At 34.9% G+C, this 24,092-nt stretch overlaps 1 protein-coding gene across 2 annotated transcripts in view; it reads left to right on the top strand.

Annotated features, from left to right (window-relative positions):
• The first annotated feature begins 2,166 nt into the window (after window positions 1–2,166).
• The window catches only part of LOC307167415 (protein NLRC3-like), a 52,075-nt gene continuing 30,149 nt past the window's right edge, over window positions 2,167–24,092 (top strand). Inside the window, exon 1 of one of the 2 annotated variants that reach the window (XM_079886503.1) lies at window positions 2,167–2,277. The gene's annotated coding sequence lies outside the window, so the exon portion shown is untranslated. The remainder of the gene's footprint in view (window positions 2,278–24,092) is intronic. The other variant, XM_079886502.1, reaches the window with a different exon arrangement.

The following is a 24,092-nucleotide window of genomic DNA, read 5'->3' as shown; positions in this document are numbered from 1 at the left end:
ATTTTGACCTGAAAATAGGATGTTTGGGGAATTGGGTGAGACGTTATGGATTTGTGTTTATAGTTTTGAGAATACGAGGCATAGTTTCAAGAAATGTGTTTAAGCAATCGAGAAAAACTGTAACATCAACAGAGGTATTAGACAAGGAGATCTGACAAGTCTGTATTTGTTTATTTTAATAGCTGAACTTTTGGCAATTTATATGAAAAATAGTAAAGATATTAGGCCCTTGAATGGCTTGGGGAGTCAGCTATTAATAAGTAAGCTAGCAGACGATGCTCTTAGTGATGGAGAGCATATCCCAGCTGCCATTCGCTGCAACACAGTCTCACCCCCAAACGTCACATACTGACGCGTCTTGACCAAACGGCAATATACGACGAAAAGGGTACCCCTAAAACGTCCGTATGTGACTATTCGGGTTATGGGTAGGTTTAGGTATGCGTTAGGGTACCGCTAAGAGGCGCTGCTGGTGCGCTTATGTCTTCGTCTCATATGGACGTTTTAGAGGTACCCTTTTCGTCGTATATTGCCGTTTGGTCAAGACGCGTCAGTATGTGACGTTTTGGGGTTCATTTAGTCACATTTTTCCAAAGCTTCTGGTTTGAAATTAAATTAAAAAAAAGTGTGAGTTTATGGCAGTGCATAGTCGGACTGAATCTCAATTGTTTAATATTCCATTAAAAAAATGAGGTAAAATATTTAGCAATTGTTATTACTAAAGACACTAAAACTAGAGAAAAAATTTTTATTTGGCTGACAATATAACAAAAAGTCAAAATATGTTAAATGTGTGGTTACAAAGGGATATCTCCATTATTGGCTGAATTTTATTACAGAAAACCGAAGTACTTTCTAGGCTGATTTACCCTGCATATTTTTTAGGTATCTCTGACAGGTGGATAAAGGATATTAATCAAATTCAGTATAAATTTATTTGGTAAAACAAACATCATTACATAAGAAAGTCAGATGTAGTGAAGCCAATCAGTGAGGGAGGTTTGAATATTATTGATTTCAATGTTATGAATGACACTCTTAAATTGAAGTGTCTCCAAGCTTTCCTTAGGAATAAATATTCAGTTTAGTCTAGTTTTTCTTCAAAAATCTTTGATTCTTTTGTGGGCATTGATTTTATTTTGAGGTGTGACTTTGAGCCATCAAAACTAAAGTGTAAAGTGTCATCTTTTCATAGTCAGGTATTATTATATTGGAAACTGATATACAAACACAATTTTTCCCCACATAGTTGCTCTTTGTGGAATAGTAAGTGTATTCTTATTCATAGGAAATATGTGTTCTTTCAGGACTGGATGGATAAAGGTGTCTGGTCCATTGTACACATTATGGATGGAGAAGGAAATGTCCTTAGTTATGATAATTTTTGTGAAAAATATAATATTATTTGTACTCAGATATTATATGTTTCTTTGCTAAAAGCTGTTCTTGGTGGTTTGGTTCAGCTGGTTAAAGGTGCATTGTGTTACGCTGTAAGATTAAAGTTTTAAGGACTTTTGTAAATATAGAGACTTCCCCTTATAAAGTTATAAAGGGACCTCTTTATTTGATTTCCCTAAAGACAAAGTGGGTCAAATTAGAACAAGATTTCTCACTTTCCCACTTTTTCCAAAGGTAAAAGAAGTTAAAATTATTAATGATATTTATGGTTAATAATGATATTTAACTCATTATTTATTTTGTAATGAGTTCCTCAGACACAGATTTAATATGGATTGTAATGAGTGCATCTTTTGTGAAACAGACATTAATATTTATTTTATTTATGCAAATTCTCAAAAAAATTCAGATTCTTTAAAAACCCTCCCACATTCTTACTTTTACATAAAGATTTAATGATCTTTTTCAAATCTTTAAGACTCATGCGTAACAAAAACCCTTAAATTATATAATCTTCTGAAGGTATTTTTTGATGACCCCCTTGTGTAATATTTTATTTATTATTTAATTCCCTTTATGTTTCTTTAGGTTTATGGTGTTTATCTGTACTGTTTGCTGCTATGTGGACTTCTTTGAAATGTAATAAGATTTGTCTTTTTGAGGTTTGTTTGGTATTTGTTATGTTTCTTTAAGAAAAATAAAAATAAAACTCTCTTCTGCAGCCTGTCTCTAGCGGCCAGTCGATGAATTGCAGTTTAAGTCAATTCCGTGTTAAGAATGTTTTGGTTCTGAAACTTGTGGCGCAGCTGGAAAACTACCGTAAACTGCACAGCTTGAGCTCTGCACGACAAGATCGTAAGCAGTCGAGATTCAGTGTTTGTGAGTTCAATATTATTTCTTACATTTTACGGTTGATTAGATAGCAGTATATCTAGAGATAATCGAGTGTTTTGTTCAGAAATTATTAATCATGCAAACCCCTGTGTCAAAACCTCATTGTGGGTAGGCTACAATGTACACATGCAAAAATAATAGTGATTTATTATTTGTCGGAGGAGGGAAAGAAAAGTCAGAGAGAGAGAAAACACCAAAACAAAAAATATGGTTCTAAGAGGAAAGGAAAACTAGGACGATGAACAACAAAATGTCCTTTTAATATGGGAGAATTAAAAAGAGCTTTAGGTAAAACGTGGAAAACAAGCTATATCATGTTGAAACGTTTGAGTATAGAGAAGGTAAGGAGAAGTTGTTAATGTAATTTATGCATTGTAAGGAAATTACAGAAATCATTGCGACACATTAAACTCATGTGTTTTGACCATTTCAGTAATTAAATTGAAAGGGGTCCAAAGTGCAATAAAGTTAGTGCAGGAAAAAAAAAATATGGTTCAGGTTTATGTCACATTGCATTGTTCCACATTTGTGATCAAACAAAGTCCTCTTTATGATTTATCAGGAACTCTGCGTTCTGCAGAAAAATAAATGAAAGACAAAACTGAAGAAATGAAGGGAAATATGAGCTAGTAAAAATAATGAATGAACAAGCCAAAGAGAAGAAAAGAATAAACAAAGGAATGAAGAAAAATGTATTAACAAATAAAAAAAAAATAGTGGAAGAAAGAATAAATTAAAAAACTAAAGAGAAGAGAGAACAATCGAATTTAACAAATAATATAAAAACAAACAAAGTAACAGATAAAAACAAACTGAAAAGACGCGAGTGCTTTGTTTGCGCAATTTTACATAATTCACCACTTTATTTACAATATCTTCAACGCGCGTTCACGCAACAACACCTTCTCTCACCATAGACTGTAAAAAATAGGCTCTCACACACACTGATACTTCGTGCTCTCATGAACGCGCGTCTATGTTCACCCCTCCCTCTCTCTCTCTCTCTCTCTCTCTCTCTCTCTCTCTCTCTCTCTCTCTCTCGTCACTCATAGAAAGTGAAAGTAAGTTCTCCTGCCGCCATTTTGAGCATGAAAAATACGAATACGACACGGAAAAAAAACAGCATCAAAGTGTTTATCAACGTTTAGGAAGGAATTTACGTGTATCTTTATGACGTTAAAGCTGAAGGATTTGAGAACCTCTAGGCTATATTGTAAAAGTTTGATCAAGTGGCATGTGTTTGCGTGACTTCCTCATATTAATATGAATATCTAGGGGACATTTTATGTAGGGGAGAGCGGGGCACAACCTAACGCTTTTTGACTTTCTCAGTTTGTGCAAATCTACTTATGGTTCAGAGTATTTATTTTTTCCCCACATTAATTTCCCACATGTCTAGTACAATTATGTGTTTTTGTTTTATTAATACAGTAGCCTATATACTTTTTTCTTGATATAGCCCGAAAGAATGGAAGTGAAATGTGACAACATGCCCCATAGGTGGGGTACATTGTAACATGTGAGGGGCACATTGTAACATGACCATATGGCAGCTTAAAATGTTATCTGATCTAATAAAAAAAATATACAAAACAAACTAAAATATTTTCTAAATAAAATACAATTAAAAAACTTTTTCATATAAAATAATGGCAATTTTTAATAATTAAATAGAAACTCATTTTTGAGTTTTGACTACGAACACATGAAAACACAGCTATACAACATAGTTCAAAACAAATAAATAATTAGTAATTTCTGGACATTGACTCTCAGTCTTTATTCACCTTTTTCTCACGTTTTCTCAATAAAATTAATAAAAGTATAGAATATAATAGCATATTTCTAATAGGGGCACATTGTAACGCAGTGTTACAACATGCCCCCGCCTGCACAACTGGGATTTAAACCCGGCTAGTGTCTTCTGCTAGTTAGCGAAGCATTAAAGAACTATCTCAACTGTTAAATAACATCTTGGAGATTAAAATAATATCAGATTTGTCTTATTTTAAATAAAAACACAAAAAATAAAGATGAAAAATTAACTTAAGTAAGAAATTTACTTTTGCTATGGTTTAATAAATGTCTATGGATATCTTCCAAAAAGAAAATAATTTTGGCGGATTTTTTTTTTTCTATATAGTGTTGATATGGCAACTAGTAAATAAACAAAGTTCCGTCATCCAAGCATGTGCGGAAGTATTTAAAACAAGCGTGTTACAACTAACCCCGCGTTAGGTTGTGCCCCGCGCTCCCCTAATTGTTTGTTTTATATAAAGGGTTTCTTTCAATTCAAGGTTTGTGTTTCGTGATGTTCGTGATTCTTCGGAAGTTGAACAGACAAACGCCAACAAACACGTTTTTTTTTTTTTTTTTTTTATCGTATCAGTGTTTGTCGTGGTGATCTCGTGAACGCGCGTTTCTCTCTCAATTCAATTCAGAAAGCTTTATTGGCATGACAAAAAAATACATTTTGTATTGCCAAAGCATCAAAACAACATAGAAAATGATTTAGAACATTTAGTACAGAAAAAAAAGTTAAATTAAATAAAAAAAAGATAATATTATCCAGTAAGGGCTAGCGCAAAATGCGGCATCGGCATCTCGAAGCGGCACTTCCGGCAGCATCTCCAGCTGCCATCAGTGAGCGGCATCTGCAGCGGCCACCAGTGAGCGGCACTTCCGGCGGCATCTCCAGCGGCCATTGATGATTTTAACATGATAAAAAAAAAAATCAGAGATTGCAAGTATTCTGATTATTTATAATAGGCCAACATAACATGTATGTGGCAGATTTAATGCACCAAGGAAAATTATTAAATAGCATATTCCTTATTAATTATAATATAAAAGACACATTTATTAAAACATACGTTGTTCAGTTGTAGGCTACAGTAGGCCTACAACAGATATGTTTTTAATAAATGTGTAGGCTACTAGTACTAGGCTACTAATATTGTTAATATTTATAATATTAGTATTAATAGTACCTATGTTTGTAAAGACGATTTAATTTGAAGAATAACAAATGTTAAATAAAATTACAATTAGGATATATTTTGGTGTGTTTCTAATTAATTAGCTACAGTTCTCTATGTAAAAACCTTTAAAATGAGTAATTATAATTTTTCACATGAATAGCCTAGGCTACATGATGTTCAGTTAGCCTACTTTTTTATGAAAAAATTGGATTTAATAATTTCCTCTGCGCAGAAACATAACTAATTAATCAGAAAGTGGTATCATCACACTTAGGCCTACTTTGGCAGCAGCCACAGCTGGACAATAAAATAATTAATAAAGTTAATAAAATAAAAAATATTGATTGCTGGAGATGCCGCTCACTGATGCCGCTGGAGATGCCGCCGGAAGTGCCGCTTCGAGATGCCGATGCCGCATTGCATTGCATGGCTAGTAGATATAGCAAAAATAATAATTCAGATAACATAGAACAATAATAATAAAATAAATAAAGATTAATAAATCAAATAAAATGGATTATAATACAGAAATCATGTTTTTTTTTTTTTTTTTACTAAGCTTAAAAATGAACATTATATACGTGTGTGTGTGTGTGTGTGTGCGCGTGTGTGTCTGATGGGGTGTTATGGAAGTAAAATAATGCCAAATGTTTTTGAAATAAAAAGCCTGTTGAATTGCACTACTTGAAAAAAATAGGCATTGCATTAACCATGCTTGCATTTTAATGAATTGCATTTTTAGGGCCTTGCTTTTTTATGGGCTGAAATTCAACATGGTTGAATATTTAAGATGTGAATATTTCAATTAAAAACATTTACATTATTAAAAATTCAATAATCCATATTCACCTTTCATATTTCACTTCCAAAATATTCAAACTGTTTAAAAAATACAACTATAATATTCAACAGCCAATTTTCGGTCCATTTTATTTCGCTTTGAAAATTCGCTTCCGCAAATTCAGTGGTTCAAATTCGTCAAGCACCAAATAAAAATTACCAGGCAAAAAATGCTTGTATAACTAATATCAACTACCTTCATTGATATGCAATGGACGAGCCCCCAATTTATGTTACGGACCCTGGTCTAGGTCAGGGAAGTAACAACAACAACACAATGCTTCTCAGTTAGTCTTTTATTTTGACTTTTCTTGCTCTCTCGATTGTTTTCAGAATATGGTATCTCAGAGTTTACAAAGTGTCTTGAATAAGTCAGATAAATCAAACAAAGCAATATATGAAGCAAAATCTTCAGGGGTGAGCTAATGCCAAAATAACAAACAAACAGAAACTAACTTTCCCACAAGAAAGCGAACTTCCCTAATGATCACAAATAAAAGAAACAAAAGATACAGAAAAAGTACCCTATCTCCTTAACTGTAAACAGGAGAAAAGTGAAGGCCTTTTGGCCTACAAAAAAAACGAGGCACTCACCCCCTACAGCTTCTCAAAGTCATGTAGCTGGTATGTAACAGATGTAATCACAAGCATTGAGGTTTCTAAAAACATATCACCAAGAATTAGGTGGCTAACAGCACTCTGTTAATTCTACACAGAAAGAGCACAGCAGACATTGTGTTACACTTTCACAGGTCAAACACACAGTACAACAAAGCGCAAGCAAAAAAAAACAGAGAGCTCCCTCCAGAGGAATTCCAGGGGATTTTATAGTCCAGGCCTCTTTCTCTGGTCCAACCACCAATGGCTTCTCACCAATCCTAAAGAAGGAGACAGCAGGAACAACAACAAAAGCATCACAACCGTAACAGTATATTCAACGTTGACATCCAGGAACTGCAGGAAAAGCAGTAGATTTCCGAGCATACTCTCCATCAGGTGGTGGTGCAAAAGCGCGTGTTGTTGACGAAGACCAGTCAACAGAACAAGCCATTCATTCATAAAATGAAAATGATTATCTGTGTCAGTATATATTCGGAAAAGATGATAAACACACAAAAGCTGTGTTTATGTTTCATTCAATAACTGAATTGTTACTTTTTCCCTGTGTAGCCTACATGTTATCAGCTTTCTCTGTGAACGGGATTATAATCGGTTTCCCTCAATACCTCATACTCAAGGATTCCCCTTCCGTCGGGACAAAACGCTTAACGTAGCTTAATGGACTAATACAGTAATATAAAAGACCAAACTCGCACCTTATTGGGAATGTAGGCTGTAGGCTACTATATAGGCTACAGGCAAGCAGATGGACTCAGTATATGAACTTAACGCGCAAAGTTTCATGCTGAGCGTTTTGTGATATACTGGCATAAAATCAACACTTGATCAATACTAACACTTTCTCTTCTATTCTCTCTCTCTCTCTCTCTCTCTCTCTCTCTATATATATATATATATATATATAGGCTATATAGTATGCCTACGCGTGTACTGCATTAGCTTAAACTGGGAAGAGTCATAGCACTTGCATATTGTTGTCCTCCTATTGTTAGTTTAACTGTAAATCACTTTGGATAAAAGCGTCTGCTAAATGACTAAATGTAAAATTGGCTTGACATTGGACATTCGCAGATTTAGGGACCGTCTCTAAAGTTGCATACAACATTGACATACACGTTTCTAACTTCAATAGCAAACTTAAATTTATTTGAATAAATATAAAAAATCCAAAGGGTGCGCATTATGCCTGACTCTACATGAACACTTTACAGTTGGTTTTATGACTGTAGCCTAAGTCGTTCTATTCAAATGCTATCGAAGTTAGAAACGTGTATACCAAAGTCGTATACACTTTAGAGACGGTCCCTTAATGTGCGAATGTCCAACGTCAAGCCAACTTTATGCCAGTCTATCACTGGGAAACGCTCAGCATTAAACTTTGTGCGTTATTCTGAGTTCATCTGCTTGCCTGCGAGTTTGGTCTTTTATATCACTGTAATTAGTCCATTAAGCTACGCGTTTTATGTCCAGCAGGGGAATCCTGAAGTATTGAGGAAAACCCTAATAGCCTGCATGCAGCACATCGCCACAATATAAAGTTAAGGCAACTAAACAAGTAAAATAAATATATGTCAACCTCAAAAATGTAACATAGGATCTGTACATCCGCATCGGGGAATAACATTTTAATCTCGTTCACGGTAGAGAAAGATGCATGTAGGCTACACAGGAAAAGTAACTGTGAAGACACTGAATTTAACATAAAACAGCCGTCATAATAATCACAAATACACTTACATTGCTGTAATGAGTTTTATGAATGAATGGCTTGTTATAACTGTTGACTGGTCTTCGTCAACAACGCGCTTTTGCACCCCCTGCTGGTGAGGTTGACTAACAGCAGATGGAGAGTATGCTCGGTAATCTTTTTTTTTTGTGATCAATATTTTTATTATGTTATCATACCAGAAACATATCAAAGCTCACTGAACTATATACAGACAGATGCCATGAGAACTGTCCATATATAAACAGAAAAAAATAAAATAATAATAATAATAATAAAATTACAGAGAGAGGGAGATGTAAGATGTCAAAATCTCAGTTTATCTAACAGAATGTCCGCAATTTTTATCCAGCTCTGAATAGTATTGTCCTTTGCGCCATTGACCTTTGCAGTGGTACCTTCCAGCAATACAATGTCTCTGAAATAAGATAGCCAAATGAAAGTTGTTGGTATAGATGGAAGATGGCTCTATCCATAGCTTTAAAATAGTATTTTTGGCAGTGGTACTTGCTGTCAGTAAGGTCCTTTTTTGATGAGCATTCAACTGAAGAGCGGAGTCATCTAAAAGTAGAAATAGCAATGGGTCTTGAGGTATATCCAAATGTAGGATTTCCGAAAGAACAGTACTTACAAAGGTCCAAAAAGGAACCACCGTTGGGCATCCCCAAAACATGTGCAAATAAGAACCTACTGTAGATGTGTTGCATAGATGACAGTATGGATCAGATCTAACCTTCTATGCTCGGTAATCTACTGCTTTTCCTGCAGTTCCTGGATGTCATCGTAGTATTTTCTGTCGAATTTGAACCACTGAATTTTCAAAGCGAAATAAAGTGGACCGAAAATTGCCTGTTGAATATTATAGGTTGTATGTTTCAACAGTTTGAATATTTTGGAAGTGAAATATGAAAGGTGAATATGGATTATTGAATTTTTAATAATGAAAATGTGTTTGAAATGTTTTTAATTGAAATATTCACAGCTTAAATATTCAACCATGTTGAATTTCAGCCCATAAAAATGCAAGCCCTAAAAATACAATGCATTAAAATGCAAGCATGGTTAATGCAATGCCTATTTTTTTCAAGTAGTGCAATTCAACAGGCTTTTTATTTAAAAGACATTTGGCATTATTTTACTTCCATAGGGTGTGTTCTGTGCGTGTTTATTGGGCGTTTGCATCTCTGGTCGTCCCTCAGGAGGTGGCAAGAGTTTTTGGGTTGGATTACAGGTGTTAAATTGGGGAAATATTTTATTAATTTTGGGGTAATATTGGTCTCTGATGTGTTTTGATGTGCTCTGATGAATTCTGTGAGGAAGTGCAGCTTGGTCTCCGTCACTCCCAGGATGCAGTGCGAGCAGAGTCTGTCCTCACGGGAGAGCCAGGTCTGTCTGCGCCCCCATTTGAAAAAAACCTGCATGGTTCATATACAGCAACCATATATCTTCCTTAAATCGTCCAGAATTACCTTCTGTGTTTCATGTAAGGCCAAAACATGTCCTATACAAAATCAGACCGATTATGGCCCATTTCATACTAAATAGCACACATACAACTTGTAGGGGATGTTTGCGTTATATATGAATACTGTAAAAAGTCTTATATGAGTTTTACATGACAAAAGTATGCAAATGTGTATGGTATTAGTAGAAAATAACTGATATTCATATATAAATCATTTAAAGTTCTTATATTGAATCATATGCTATTTAGGAATATAGTCGTGTGTTTTTTTATGCAAGCCGTTACAATCATGCGAAAAGACAGGTGCGAGTCGACACTCGTTTAAGGTGAGTAACATTGCGTATCTCTGTATGTTCTTTTGCATTAAATAAAATGATTTAAAGCACATTAATGATTATACAGATAAAATAAAACATACACACACCTGAATTTCACAGAGGAAATGCACTAATTATGCGACGCTGAGAAGAGAAGAGGAGAACTGTTCTGGAGACTGGAGAGAGTTCAAACAGCGTGCGCTTACTCAACCGTTGAGTTGGGTGGGGGTGGGGTGCGTTGTTTTAACCCTCTGGGGTCTGGGGTGTTTTTGGGGTCCTTGAGATGTTCTGACATGCCCTGACATTTGTGCTTTTTTCAGTTGCTTATAAACATATTAATGGCAAAAAAAAATTACACACTATTTAGCACAAACAGGGCTACCATAATATGTGAGCAACAAGAATGTACATGTCTGCATTTTTGAGAGAATAATGTTTATGCGTGGTTATTGAAAAAACTAAAAACTAAAGTTTCTGAAATAAGGCCACAAAACACATACTAAATATGTGGCAATAAGACTTTTGACTAATGGATTTCATCGCCTAGTGTTTTTTCTTCAAAATGATATGAAAATCATCCTGCCTAATCATCCACAAAAAAACGATACATTGATTTTAGTTTTGTGAAACACTTTTAGTTTGGAAAGCCAATATGCGGATGGGGCGTAAACGCTCCAACAGCATCATGCATATGTAGTAGTTCACACCTGGTGAGACTACGTCCCTGCATACTTAATGAGCCATTCATTCAGGTGACGTGTCACCTATAGCTAACTTAAATATACAAGCTTCATAAAAATGATCATTCTAGGAGAAAATTTCAGATGGCATTTAGAGGCTTTTGCATCTGAACTCTTCATATATACACACACACATATATATATGCATGCACATACATACTTTATAATCTTTTCAAAACTAGTCAACGTCTTTCAAAACTAAAGTATACATTTTATCATACGTATTTCAAAGTAAAGGATTCATTAGTTAGTTGATGACTTTATTTTTGACAAAACACATACAGTATATATTCCTCATCTCAGTATAGCAATAGAGTTTGCTAAAAGCTGTTCATTCAATACAGCAGTATTTGAAAATCGATCATATTCTGTAAAATTACATTTATATTTGCATTTATGTCAAAACCTAGACACTTTTAAACATCAAAAGGACATTTATTAATATGTATTCGTGTCAAAATGACAAATAAACAGATTTTCCTATTCAATTTTGCATGGAAACGCTTCCAAGACGCTTGCGTGTCGCGTGAAAAATAGGCGTCGGTTCTATTTCTAGAATGCACGCGTTTTCCACGCGGCTCGTGCCGCGCCTGAGACGCGCGTCTCACACAGGCAGTGTGCAAACTCTAAACTGTTAACATGGATGGGAGCCGAAATAAAAACGGACACGCCACGCAGCTGAGACGCTTACGCCACGCATCCAGTGTTTCACCGGCCTTATCCAGCGGATGTGGGCGTTTCACAGGTTTGTATGGATCGCCTCACATTTGCGTTTGAATAGCGCGGTCTCCGTAGGCGGAGTCACATTAAAACTTAATTAGCTGAGATGAGAACGACTGACATCTCTCTCTTTACATACATATTATATAAACTGTGAATATTTGTTTTTTATAAAAATGACTTCATTTGAAAGAAGATAATTCAAGCTTCATGCCTGTGTGACTGTATGCCTGTTTGACTGAGTATTCGCTGAGTTACAGTTCATTTTCGGACGCGTTTCAGAATTGACTTCACTGACGGAGAGTAGGCAGAACTCGCATCATGTTTATTTTTCTTTATTTGGCGAAAAGCACAACACTTTGTTTTTATTATGAGCATACACAAAAAAAAATACACACTAAACAGGATCGATTGATGTATAACACAAGCATATAAGATAAAAATTAATATTTTTTTTTAATTTTTTTTTTGCACTCATACGAAAAAAAACGAGCCTATCGCGCCGGCGCGATAGCCGACCTCAGGGGGTTAATTGAGTAAACTTAATTAATTTCTTATGCGTGTTAAATATTAATAATATTGATTTTATTTAAGTAATATTTGTGGTTCTTGAAACAGATTAGTTTAATTATCCATTCTCAAATATTGTGATGGAAATTTCACAAATATATTAGCTAAGTGTATTTTAAATAAATAATTGGTCAGTCAAATACTAAATTATTTTAGTGAAAAACTTCAAACTTAAATATAACTGTAAATTTCAGACAAAATTATTTGTTGGAGTTTTAGTCCATTATTTCGGTATGTTCAACTCAAACTATCAAGTAAATGATATTCAGAGATTTTATTAAGTTGTTAAAGTTAATTATTACTGTGATATTTACTTTTTATATTTCAGTAATTAAAGTTTTAAAGTTCAGTAATTTCCCTTTAATGACAATTAATAGGTAGCCTACTTTTCATTGCCATTTAAGTGAAATAACTAAGCATAAACACAAGCTTGATAAAAATGCTCTTTTAGAAGAAAATTTCAGATGGAACTTAGAGGCTTTTGCATCTGAAGTCGTCATATCTATAAAATGATATTATTTAGATTTTTTTTATTTAAATGACTATTATTTTCATAAGTAGATTGGCTATCTTTGCAACAAAAACAGAAGAGACTAGCATTATTTCTGCCATCTGTATAGCCCGAAAATCATTGCCTGTCCTTTGGTTTGTATAATAATAACTTATACAACTACATTTGGATTATTAGACAATGTCGAAATAAAGTGAATCTGCAGAGTGTTGCATTCAAAGGCATGTAATTGACAGAGAAGAAAGAGTTAAAACTCTTAACATGTGCTCGCGCTCATGACCGCTACTGAACATCTGAACACAAAAAAACAAACAAAAGTACATTGACGGATCTACTTCTGTCTGTTCTCCAAAATATAATCAAATGTATATTTCTGCAAGCATGTTTAAACTGGGGCCTGTACCATGATGGTAGTTGAACAAACACGGGGTTACAGGATTGTTTTTTTTTTGAGTCGACAAAACCAAACCGATGCAATCAGGCTTACTCTACGAGCGCGTGCACATACTAAAGTGACGTTAGCACCGAACAACCAATCCCGTTCGATATGGATAGAGCAAGAGCGATATATTTTTCCGCGGTGAAGCAAGAGATAATCATTCAGAATTACGATGAATTTAAATATGTATTTCAAGCTCTAAACAATATGGTCTGCTGCCAAAGAGAATATAAGACTGTTGGAGAAAGATTGCTGATTGCATTAAACAAATACGTTCTATATTCATGTAAAATTAAACATTTATTTTAGACTATTTTTATAATATATAAAAAATGTGCATGTATATACTAAGAAAGATTAATATTCATTGATTTTTAGATGCAACCCCAACTCCAAACGTTCTTGACAGCAGATAAAGACAAAATATGAAAATATAATTCAAAGTGGTGAGTATTTAGGCTACCACAACCTTTTATTATTTTTGTGAATATTTTATCACAAACACTTGTTTGTAGCAAACAGAGATAAAGAGTGAAATTCAGAAAACCGGTAGAGGGCCACTCCTCCAGAATACACTGGCGGAGGAGTTGGCTCTGAGTAGCAATAATGGACAGCCGATTATGGATGGGATTACAGGTGCTGTACAATCTGACCATGGTGCTGGCTCCTCTTAGCAAGTACACTGGGTAGCCTACGTGTGCAATACATTACTACTTTTTGAAGTTTTAAATATGGCTGACTGTATGTTCTGCAGTAGAGGGAAATACAGTGTCCCTGTTGAAGCCAACACACATACACACAGTCTCCCACACAGAGGTCAGTATGCAACAGACAGAACACCAGAAACATAACCTGCTTTACAACAGTTATGCTTTACATTGGCCTTCTTTTATTTATTGGGGTGGAGAAAAATGAAGACACTGTCTGTGTGTTCTGAGACAGTTGCTGATGTGAATGCACTAGGCTTTTTATTATGGCAAACATTTGAATGTGTGGCACATCTCTTTTATTGTAGGATTTTTCACAACCTGCCACAGAAACTGAAGCTTCTACCTCAATGGGCTTAAGAAGAAATGTGAACTAGGATTTAAAACCCTTGACATAAATTACAGTCAGGACTGATTTTGTGTTTGTAGGAAGTCAAGGAACTTTTTGTGATTTGATTAGCCTCCAGAAAACTTGTAAAGATCATGTTTGTGGTGGAATTATATTTCAGGTGGAAACAGACTCAGTCAAGGCCTTTTACAAAAGGAGTCTCGAACTAGACTGTTCACTAAAGGAGCTGGGGTCTCATTTATAAAGCGTGCGTACGCACAAAACGGGTCTGGAAACGTACGTACGCCAGTTCCCACGCAAAGGTTGTGATCTATAAAAAACAAACTTGACGGGAGAATGTGCGCACCTTTAAGCAAACTTTGAGCCGTGCGTACGCACATTCTGGAGACAAAGGGAATTGGCGACACCAATGGTGAGCTGGAGTTAAGTGTCTTTTTGGTCACTTTTAGACAGAAAATCTAAAGAAAATTAAACATATACAGAAAGATAATACAAATATAATTTCACTCACCAAGCCTGTCACTTGAAGCAAATATCCATCCCTTCTTAAATGGCCGCGCCAGCGAGCGCGTTGGGCCGTTTAGTGAAACTGACGCAAATAACAGTTTAAATAAATAAATAATGATTTAAACTATGTTTTACTTATGATATAAACATTTAGATTAAATATGCCATTCAAATTAATGGAGTTAAGCACTTAAACATGAAATCATTACTGAGAAGTTACAACATTTTTATATTCAAATTCAGTCAATAGAAATATTTGCTGTGGATGCGATGTTTTTGAACACTTTTCCTCTGGCATGCTGTGTTTTAATGTTATAACCACAGAGATAATTGCTTATCATGATAATACCAGATTGTCTGAGAAAATAGTTTCGTGCAAATAATGCCCAAGGCTATCTGTTTCCATTAAAAATATAAATCAATTAAAAATACAATTCGGCCAGTGGAAAAGATTGAGAAAAACTTTCTCTGAAATGTATTTTACACTATTTGATTTATGTATTCAAAAACAAGGCAAGGATAGACAACTACTTGATTTTTATTAATGTAATGTGTCTTGTACCGTTAAACGTTATCACGTGGATGAATAATCATATGCAAATGATATGCAGATGAGGATATGCATAGTAAAACTAGGCGTTGTAAGCTCCATATATGGTTATTTCGGGGAGGAGACGCATGTGCGCACAATCTTCCGCTGACTGGGATTTATAAAGTGAATTCTGCGCAGGTTCTGGCGTACGAACGGTTTTATAAATCTGAATATTTTTTTGCGTACGCCATTTTTGGCTTTCGGGCGCACGTACACTTTTAGTAAGGTTCCTACGCACAGTTTTATAAATGAGACCCCTGGACTGTGAGCTGAAGAGGTTACCAAAAAATTAATCGGGGAGAAGCTGGTTTTGTGGTGTTTCTAGCTCCGTTCTAATGGTGGCTATATTGTGCAGAATGGCACATGCAGCCACTATCTGTGATGCCCGCTCTGGTGACTCTTAAGGGCAGAACACAGTTGAAACGTGCCTTTAGGATGCCAAAGGTCATCTCTATCTTCACTCTGGTTTTACTGAGGGCCACACTGAAGCGGTGCTGTGGCCCTGTCTGAGGGTCATGATAGGGGGTTATTGGTTAGGTTTTTCTGTCCCAATTCAAATTAACAGTGTTTTGTACTGTACCAAATTTAACTTGCTTTCCTCAAAGCGCTGACACAACACAGACTCACGGAAAATTCCTGGTCATGCACTGGAGCCAGGCCATTTGGCATCCAAACTTGTGATCATACGTTCATGACCACAAGGCATCTGCAGATGAAATGTTTAGTAGATCATTGTTATATATGTTAATGTTTCTATTAATTTAAAGATTCATCTCACGGAAAATAATCATCTCACATATTCACATCATCTCTACCAGAACATTACGGCTGTGATAGGACTTCCTATTAACATAATCTGCCTCATGTTCCCCTAGAGCAGTGGAGATTGGAGCAATAGACTGCATACATGTTGCAATGACTCTAGGGAATCCTATCATAATTCTTAACATGTATTGTATTGTATAGTAGGCTATACATTTGTGAAATTTGCTTTTTGAAAAAAAAAACAATGTGTTCATGTGATGTCACCCTATCAATATATCTTACCGGCAATTTTATAAAAGCCCTCTTTTATGGACATTGTCGATAAATGTCCTGGGAACACTATTAATGAAACTATTCATGTACTCCTGCAGAGCGAGGACCACCTTGCAAATGGTTCGACAAACCGTGTTTTCCCCTAGCTTCTGTGCGTCACCCACCGTGCAAGTATATGTACCACTACCAAAAAAAAAAAAAAAAAAACGCAAAGCAATACCATTTGGGGTACAGTAAGTGCATGAATTCGACATGTTAAATTCTTTATGTGCGGCTCAAGAAGTTCGCAAAGATAAGACATTCCTTCCGCGGAAAATCTGTATCTTTCATACAAGAAGGCTAACTATCAGGAAAGGCAAGGGGATTTTGTCTGGCTAAAAACTCTTTCTCTACGAAGTGTTCGTCTAATAATTTGCGCTGAGATGTCCACATGATTTGGAAGAAAAGGTGAAGCCATTGCAACAGACACTGGGAATAAGTTACGTCACCTATATGTTTCTTTGCTTTCAGCTGATTGGTTAAACTTCAGTCTGAGATCTTGAATCCAGAACATAACCTGCCCCGGAGCAGGTTAGCCGTGCAGCGTAAGATACCATGGCAACGAACACCGATTAAAGCCGAGCTACTTTCATAGTACCTAAAACCCAGGGTTGGCGGAAACTAAACTGAAACATAGCTGGCTTGCCACCTAAACCAGCTTCATGGTATAGGCCCCTGGTTAACTGTGTCTATGGCAGGCAAAGGCATTCGTTTTCAAGTCGAGTTCGCACGCCACTGCGCAACAATACACACAAACTACCACGGGATGGCAGGTGTTCATAAACTGTGAACAATGGTAGCTTATTTAATATACAGTATATGTCCAAAAATAACGGGTAATGTCATACTTTCTAGTAGTGCTATCATGGCGTTATAATCTGTTTGGTTGTAAAATGTATTACCTGAGTGAAATGAAATCGAATATATCGTCCTGTGGAATCATTCATTCACAGACAGCTTATGAAGATGTTCAACTAATAAAGATCTTCATCGCTGGCAAAAATATGATGCATTTGAAGATTTGCTCTCACTTGACTGTACTGTAGGTCCACGGCCACTTCATCCAACGATCTTGATGTTCTTAAATCTTCCTGTTACGACTCTGAGTGTGAATTGAAATCACTTCAGACGATTCAGTGCGTGCAGGAACAGAACAGATCATTCAAACTGATTCGCAAACCGATTTAGACTAATCTTCCAACTTGTTTGATGAAGTCTTTGAACAGAATCGACGCAATAGAGTGATTAATTTGTGAATTGAGCATCGCTCAAGCCCAGAAAAAAAGATACATAGCGCTTGGAATAAACTACGCATTTAACAACACATATTGCATTAAAATAAAGTAACGAGAGGAACGTCACCCAACGTAACGAAGTAAAAGTACAGTTTTTTCATTAGAAATGTACTCGAGTTAAAGTAAAAATACCCATGTTAAAATCTACTCTTAAAAGTACAATTTTTCCAACAACAAAAAAAAAAAAAACACTCAAGTAAATGTAGCCTACTTCATTACTACTCTGAAAAAAATGATAGTTGAATTTACAAAAAAATGTATGGTAAGTGGTTCCACACAATTGATTTTGGCTACATTTAAATAAATGCATTAAGTTGAATTTATTAAAGCTCCAGTATGTAACTTTTGTATGTGACCACAAGAGGGCGCAGTTTCCAACAATAACAAAGGCGAAGCTTGATGACGCTATGAAGGAGGTGACGATGGGAGATGTCGTTTTTAATGCGTTTTCACCATCTAGCGATGTATCTAAATGGAATTAATGAATCATGATCACGGATGAGGTAATTTATTTGTTTTTGTATTACCTGTATGTCTGATCGTATTATTTTATGTCATCATAATTAATGAACTGCAAGGAACGTGAAATGTTATGCTATATTATCCCGTTACAACTTACAGCTAGTTGTCAAATGATTTGTTTGGTTTATGTTGTGCAGTTTTACGTTTTTATGGTTAATGCCGTGTTGTTTAACGTGTTCAAACCAATATCTAAAAGTAAATTTGAACGAACATTTGCAAGTAATGACTAAATATATTTTTTTAACAACATATCCGATTGTATTTAATTGTACTGCCATAATCTCGGTCACCACACGTGATAAAAAGCCTTACCGAAGTACAAAGAGCAATATAACTTTGTTTATAAGTGCTATTATTGACAGTTGCATGTCTTACCTGTCTATCAATACACTCGCGAGAGCAGAGTCTCTGTCAAGTCCAAGATTCGTGCAGCTCTCTCCATCTCGAAAACGCCTGGCCGATATTTATCCGGGTTTTATTCCTCCGTTTGTCACACAGTCCGTGACTCCGCGTGTATCCGAATATGGACGCTTTCGTTTTGTTGGCACTTCAATACTCGCCAAAGAGTAATCGTGATCCATAACAGCTATAACCATACAGTCTATGGCTATAACGCTTTAACCACCACTTCCGCATTTGACCATGTGATATTCCGGTGTGGTGGGTCATATTTTTTATTTTATTCTTTTTTTATTCTTTGTCAGACGCCTTTATTGTTTATTGTGATAAGAAAAAAAAACTCAATAAAGTTGTTGTAAAAAAAAAAAAAAATCCGGTGTGGTGGAATATCCTATCACATGGTCCACACTGGAAAAAAAGGATAGAGCGGACATTGCGTCACTGAGGCGCGACATTTCTTTTCCGGGACGGCCAGTTATTTAAAATCGGAATTTCTCTGAAATAAAAAATCTTTGGAGACTTTTGAGATATTGTAAGTACACAACTGGAGGAAATATATCACACTGTGCAAGTTATTTTTGGAAATTTTATTACAAAATTCCTACATATTGGAGCTTTAAATTTATTTGCTTAAATGTAGCTTAAATCTATTGTGTAGAACCACTTACCATAAAAACATTTTAGTAAATTCAACTAATCATTTTTTAAGTGTAGTCAATCATGGTTATATACTGTATACTCAGCCTTAGATGAAACACAACATTTAAACTACACACACAAGCACACATTTTAATTACAAAATTATTTATTAGAGTGTATTCTGCAAGATACAGTTGCATATTTCACATATCACTAGTTTTCATTTTAAATTCTGCACAGAGGTGGGTACAGATGGTGGACAACCAGAATGCCTATTACCGCCGCGCCAGCCGCCACGGCGAAATCACCGCGGCGAAAATAAACCAGCCACATTTCAAAGTCGTTCCCGAAATGACCGCCAGGTGGCGCAAAGGGACATTGTGCAAAACAGCAGCAATTGCCGTATTTTAAAATGTAAGTGGGTTAAATATAAAACCCTAAGCCTAATAGGCATATTTTTCATATAAATAGGCCTATTAGGGTACAACAGAATAGAACCAAAGATAGAATCAATTTTAGAACTGAAAAAATAGAATCAAAAGTTAAAAATAGAGACGATATTAGGAGCAATGACGCTGAATATTTTTACTATTCTATTGAGGAATTAGATAAATGAAGAGCTCTCGTGAGCGATACAATTGCATAGTAATTTATAGTGATTTCAAAAGCAGTCCTTAAAAAAAAAATACATGGAGTAGTGTGGCATCATTTTTGAGAGATTACGCGGAACGCGTTTTAGTTAAGATCCTGGTTTCAATGCCCTTAATGTATATAGCCTAGGCTACTGCTTTAAAAAAATGTCACAACGCGTTTTGAGATTGTTTTGAATTAAACATTGAAGTTTAAAATGTAGTGTTTTGGCACACCAGGCCGAGTGGCGTTACGCATTGTTCAAAAATCAGGTTTTATTCTGGCATGTTGAATTGGCGTTAGAATTTTTTTTTAGATTTATTAGATTTAGATTTTAGATTTCGTTAGATTTATTTTTCTCATAACAGCTAAAATAACTTAATATATGCCTTGTCTTAATATTACCTACTTAATATAGGCAATAGGCATATAATAGCCTATATAATAAATTAGCAAAACTTGGCCACTAAATATTTAATTTTCAGTCATTTTAATTATCACAATTAAAGTTTTAATTTTATTAAATTGAACAAGCGCAACAATCAGCATTTAATCAAATAAAAAGATGTATTATTAATAATAATGTTATTTCAACATAATATTTCGTTTTTTTGACATAATATGTGTGCGTGCAACAAGCAAGATGTGTATTTGTAAATCCGGTGATGCATGCATTGATTTTTATCAATAAACTAGTGTTTTCTGACAGTGTCGACTGCAAAGATGAAGTTGACGATCGCCATATTTGTAGTGAACGCACCTAGAGAGAAATGCACATAAAGACATAATCAGAGAGTAGACTTTTTCTTTTCGTTTTGAATTATTTCATTTGAAGACATTTCAAGCTTTGTGTATTTGATGTATTTATCATGTCTGTGTGAGGCATACGCTGAGTTTCGTTAAGTTAGGAGGATGAGATGCGCTCCAGCTGACGTGCAATGCAAGTGACCGCGCGGGCGCCTCCATGATTAGTGTCTGTTATATTTGCTTCTCTTACTTATTAAATCCAGGTAATTGGTTGATGAAAAATTTATTAAAATTAAGATACAATTTATAGAAAACGAAATTCACTTTAAAGAAAGGTTTTCTACTAAACAAAACTTAATGAAGTGGTCAAAATCATGTCTGACCCACTCCATATCCATCTCTCGATATAATGCATCCTATCTTACTCGTGCTGTTCACTTTTCATATTCAACATAGATGGAAAAAAATAACATTATAATATTTTAACAAATATGATACTAAATGAGATTATTTAATAGCTACAACAGTATAGTAGGCCTATAGACTCTATTTGTACAAATTGCTGCACATTAATTTAATTAAATGAAACCTTGTAACGAATTCACACTGTAGGGTAGACTGTGTACAGTTGAGACACCTTAAATAACTTTGTTGTTTTAACTAAGTTGTGATTTTTGCTGTGCACTTGCATATTAGTGTCAGCTGGGAAGGAAATATAGACACCAGACCTCTTGGAACTTTAATTGAATACATAGCGTTGGTAAAGCATACTGAAATTATACAAATTTATTAGGCCCTACTGAAAATAAATGTATCGAATTTAAGCAAAGTAGCCTAAATGTTAAGACTGTAAGCCCTTTGCTTTTTACGTAGCCTATAAAGGACTCTTATAGCCGACTTTGTGTTAATTTAATTTGTAGAGGATTTTTTTAACTCAAACATTAACACTGAAATAAATGAAACTAAATTATTGTACATTTTTTGGCACACCACGACGAGTGGCGCTATGCATTGTTCTAAAGCCAGGTTTTATTCTGGCATGTTGAATTAGTGTTCGACAAACGCGGCGGCGCGTTCATTTGAATGAAGCGCTTCTCGCTCGTGTGAGCGAACACACACTGGAACGTTAGGCCATGTCGCAACGAGTGAATCGTGGCCGAGTGGTTGAACTTACATTACGATCATTTAGATGACACAGGTTCGAATCCCGAAAAAACTTGGACTACTGATATTTTTATATTAGCCTATTAATGCATTTTATAGTCTATTGTTGATGCAGAGAGATTTGTCTAGTTCTAAAACATAGTTTTTTGCTTATAGCCTATTTACAAAATAAAATCACCATGCATTTCCATTTTACACTAAGGAACAAATATTATACAATGACTTTACTTCTGTAGCCTATAATAATTCCAATCGTAATTTCAAAAGCAGTTCTGTTAAAAAAAAAAAAAAAAAAAAAAAAAAAAAATATATATATATATATATATATATATAGCCTATATAACGTTTAAACGACAAACAATAAAATCAGAACCAGTATTCTGTTGCGTTCATGGTTCCAGTGGCAGTAATGCATCCACGGCTTTTCAAAATGTCACAAAGCGTTTTGAGATTGTTTTGAATGAAATATTGAAGTTTATAATTAAGTGTTTTGGCACACCACGACGAGTGGCAAACTCTTTGTTTTGTTTTGCAAACTCAGCTAGCCTGTGGGGGGTTTGGAGAAGGCAATAGTTGCTTTATCGTGGGGGTGCAGGACAGAGGTGTTAATGTTCCGTCTTTCATATGCAGAGTGTCGGATAGCCAGCCTGATGAGCAGGCAAAGGCAAAGGATTAATCTCAAAATCTCCAAAAGTCCATAGCCTATGTACAGTAGGCCCTATATCTTATTAAATTATATATTGTAGTTTTATTGATTGTATTTAAAGGTTTTCCACACACAATTTCAATTTAGCAGATACAGAGCTCTTTAATTCGCGACCCACCTCGTTTTATTGTAAGGTGAATTCAGCAAGGCATGTTGTATCTTTGAAGGAACAAAAGATATTTGTTACAGTTTTTTCTTTCGTGATTTGTGTGGATGACACACAGCGACATATACAGTATTATCAGCTGTATGGTGTTTTTTTACGCTGAAATGCTTAATTTCGAGAAAGACTCGCCGCGCGCAGTGAGGGAGACCAAACTTACTAAAAAAATATCCAGCACGAGAGAGGCAAAGAAAAACGCCTGTTCTTAATTTATGTTGCTTTGAACTTTTTTCGTTTTGTACCGTTTTAATTTTTTAATTTAGCTGCAATTTCTTTGACAATAGAAATTTAAAATGTTGCAAGAATAAGATTCTGTGTTTCTTATTTTGCATCACAAAGGGAATAAACTCAATCGATGCAACCCTGTTTAAAGAAATAACCTGTCCCGACACTTTATTCGTACCTTGAAATGTGCGATGGGTTTTGTGTATGTGTAATGTGTAATGTACAATTGATAATTAAACAAGATGATTGACTTTAATAAACAGATGCATATTTAAGCATCAAGAACGGAAAAACATAAACACTGTCGGCTACACTGAGATTCGATCTCAGATCGTTTGAAGCTCCGAGAGGCTATTGTTAACGCATTGACCACAGAGCTATCGTCTGAATAGCCTAGGTCTACTATTTTGTCTATTTTAAAAGTTTGCTATATTCTTTTTTAATTTTTTTTTTTTTTTTAACATTGGCAATTTACTGTCTCGAAATTATGTGTCGAAAAAATAAAAAAAGTGTTTTTACAAGACCTTGTGCTGTTTAGTTATTTATTATTATTATTATTATTATTATTATTATTATTATGATGCAGATGTTAATTCAGCCATTCTGTTGGATAAAAATTGTCCCTAATGTAAAATGGAAATGAATGGTAATTTTATTTTATAAATATAAAATATTTAATATAGGCTATAGGAGAAAAAAACAATATGGTGTAGCAATATTTTAGAACTATCAAATCTCTCTGCATTAATAATAAAAAAGTAGTCTAGCCCATGTTTGTTCGGGATTTGAACCCGTGTCATCTGAATTATTGAAACGTAAGTTATAGCCTACCACTCGGCCAAGAATTTGTTTTGTTTTATTTTGTTTGAAATGTATTTTTACATATTTTGCTTTCGTTAATGTTAACCAATTCTGTTGTAGCATAATAGGCCTATATTTTTTCCCTAAAAGTTTGTTTTATTCTCTGCTTTGTTTGTTTATATTTTTACATATTCAATCAGTCTCATTTTTGTTCAAATACTTATTTTTTTTTTTTTTTTTTTACAAGATCTTGCGCCATGTTTTTTTTTTTTTTTTTTTTTTTTTTTTTTTAAATAAACAGATAGGAAACTTACCTTTTAAAATGCCGCAGTTGCTGCTGTTTTGCC

Source organism: Squalius cephalus (assembly GCF_949319135.1).
Source record: "Squalius cephalus genome assembly, chromosome: 11".
Lineage (NCBI taxonomy): Eukaryota > Metazoa > Chordata > Actinopteri > Cypriniformes > Leuciscidae > Squalius > Squalius cephalus.
This window is presented reverse-complemented; position numbering and strand designations above follow the sequence as displayed.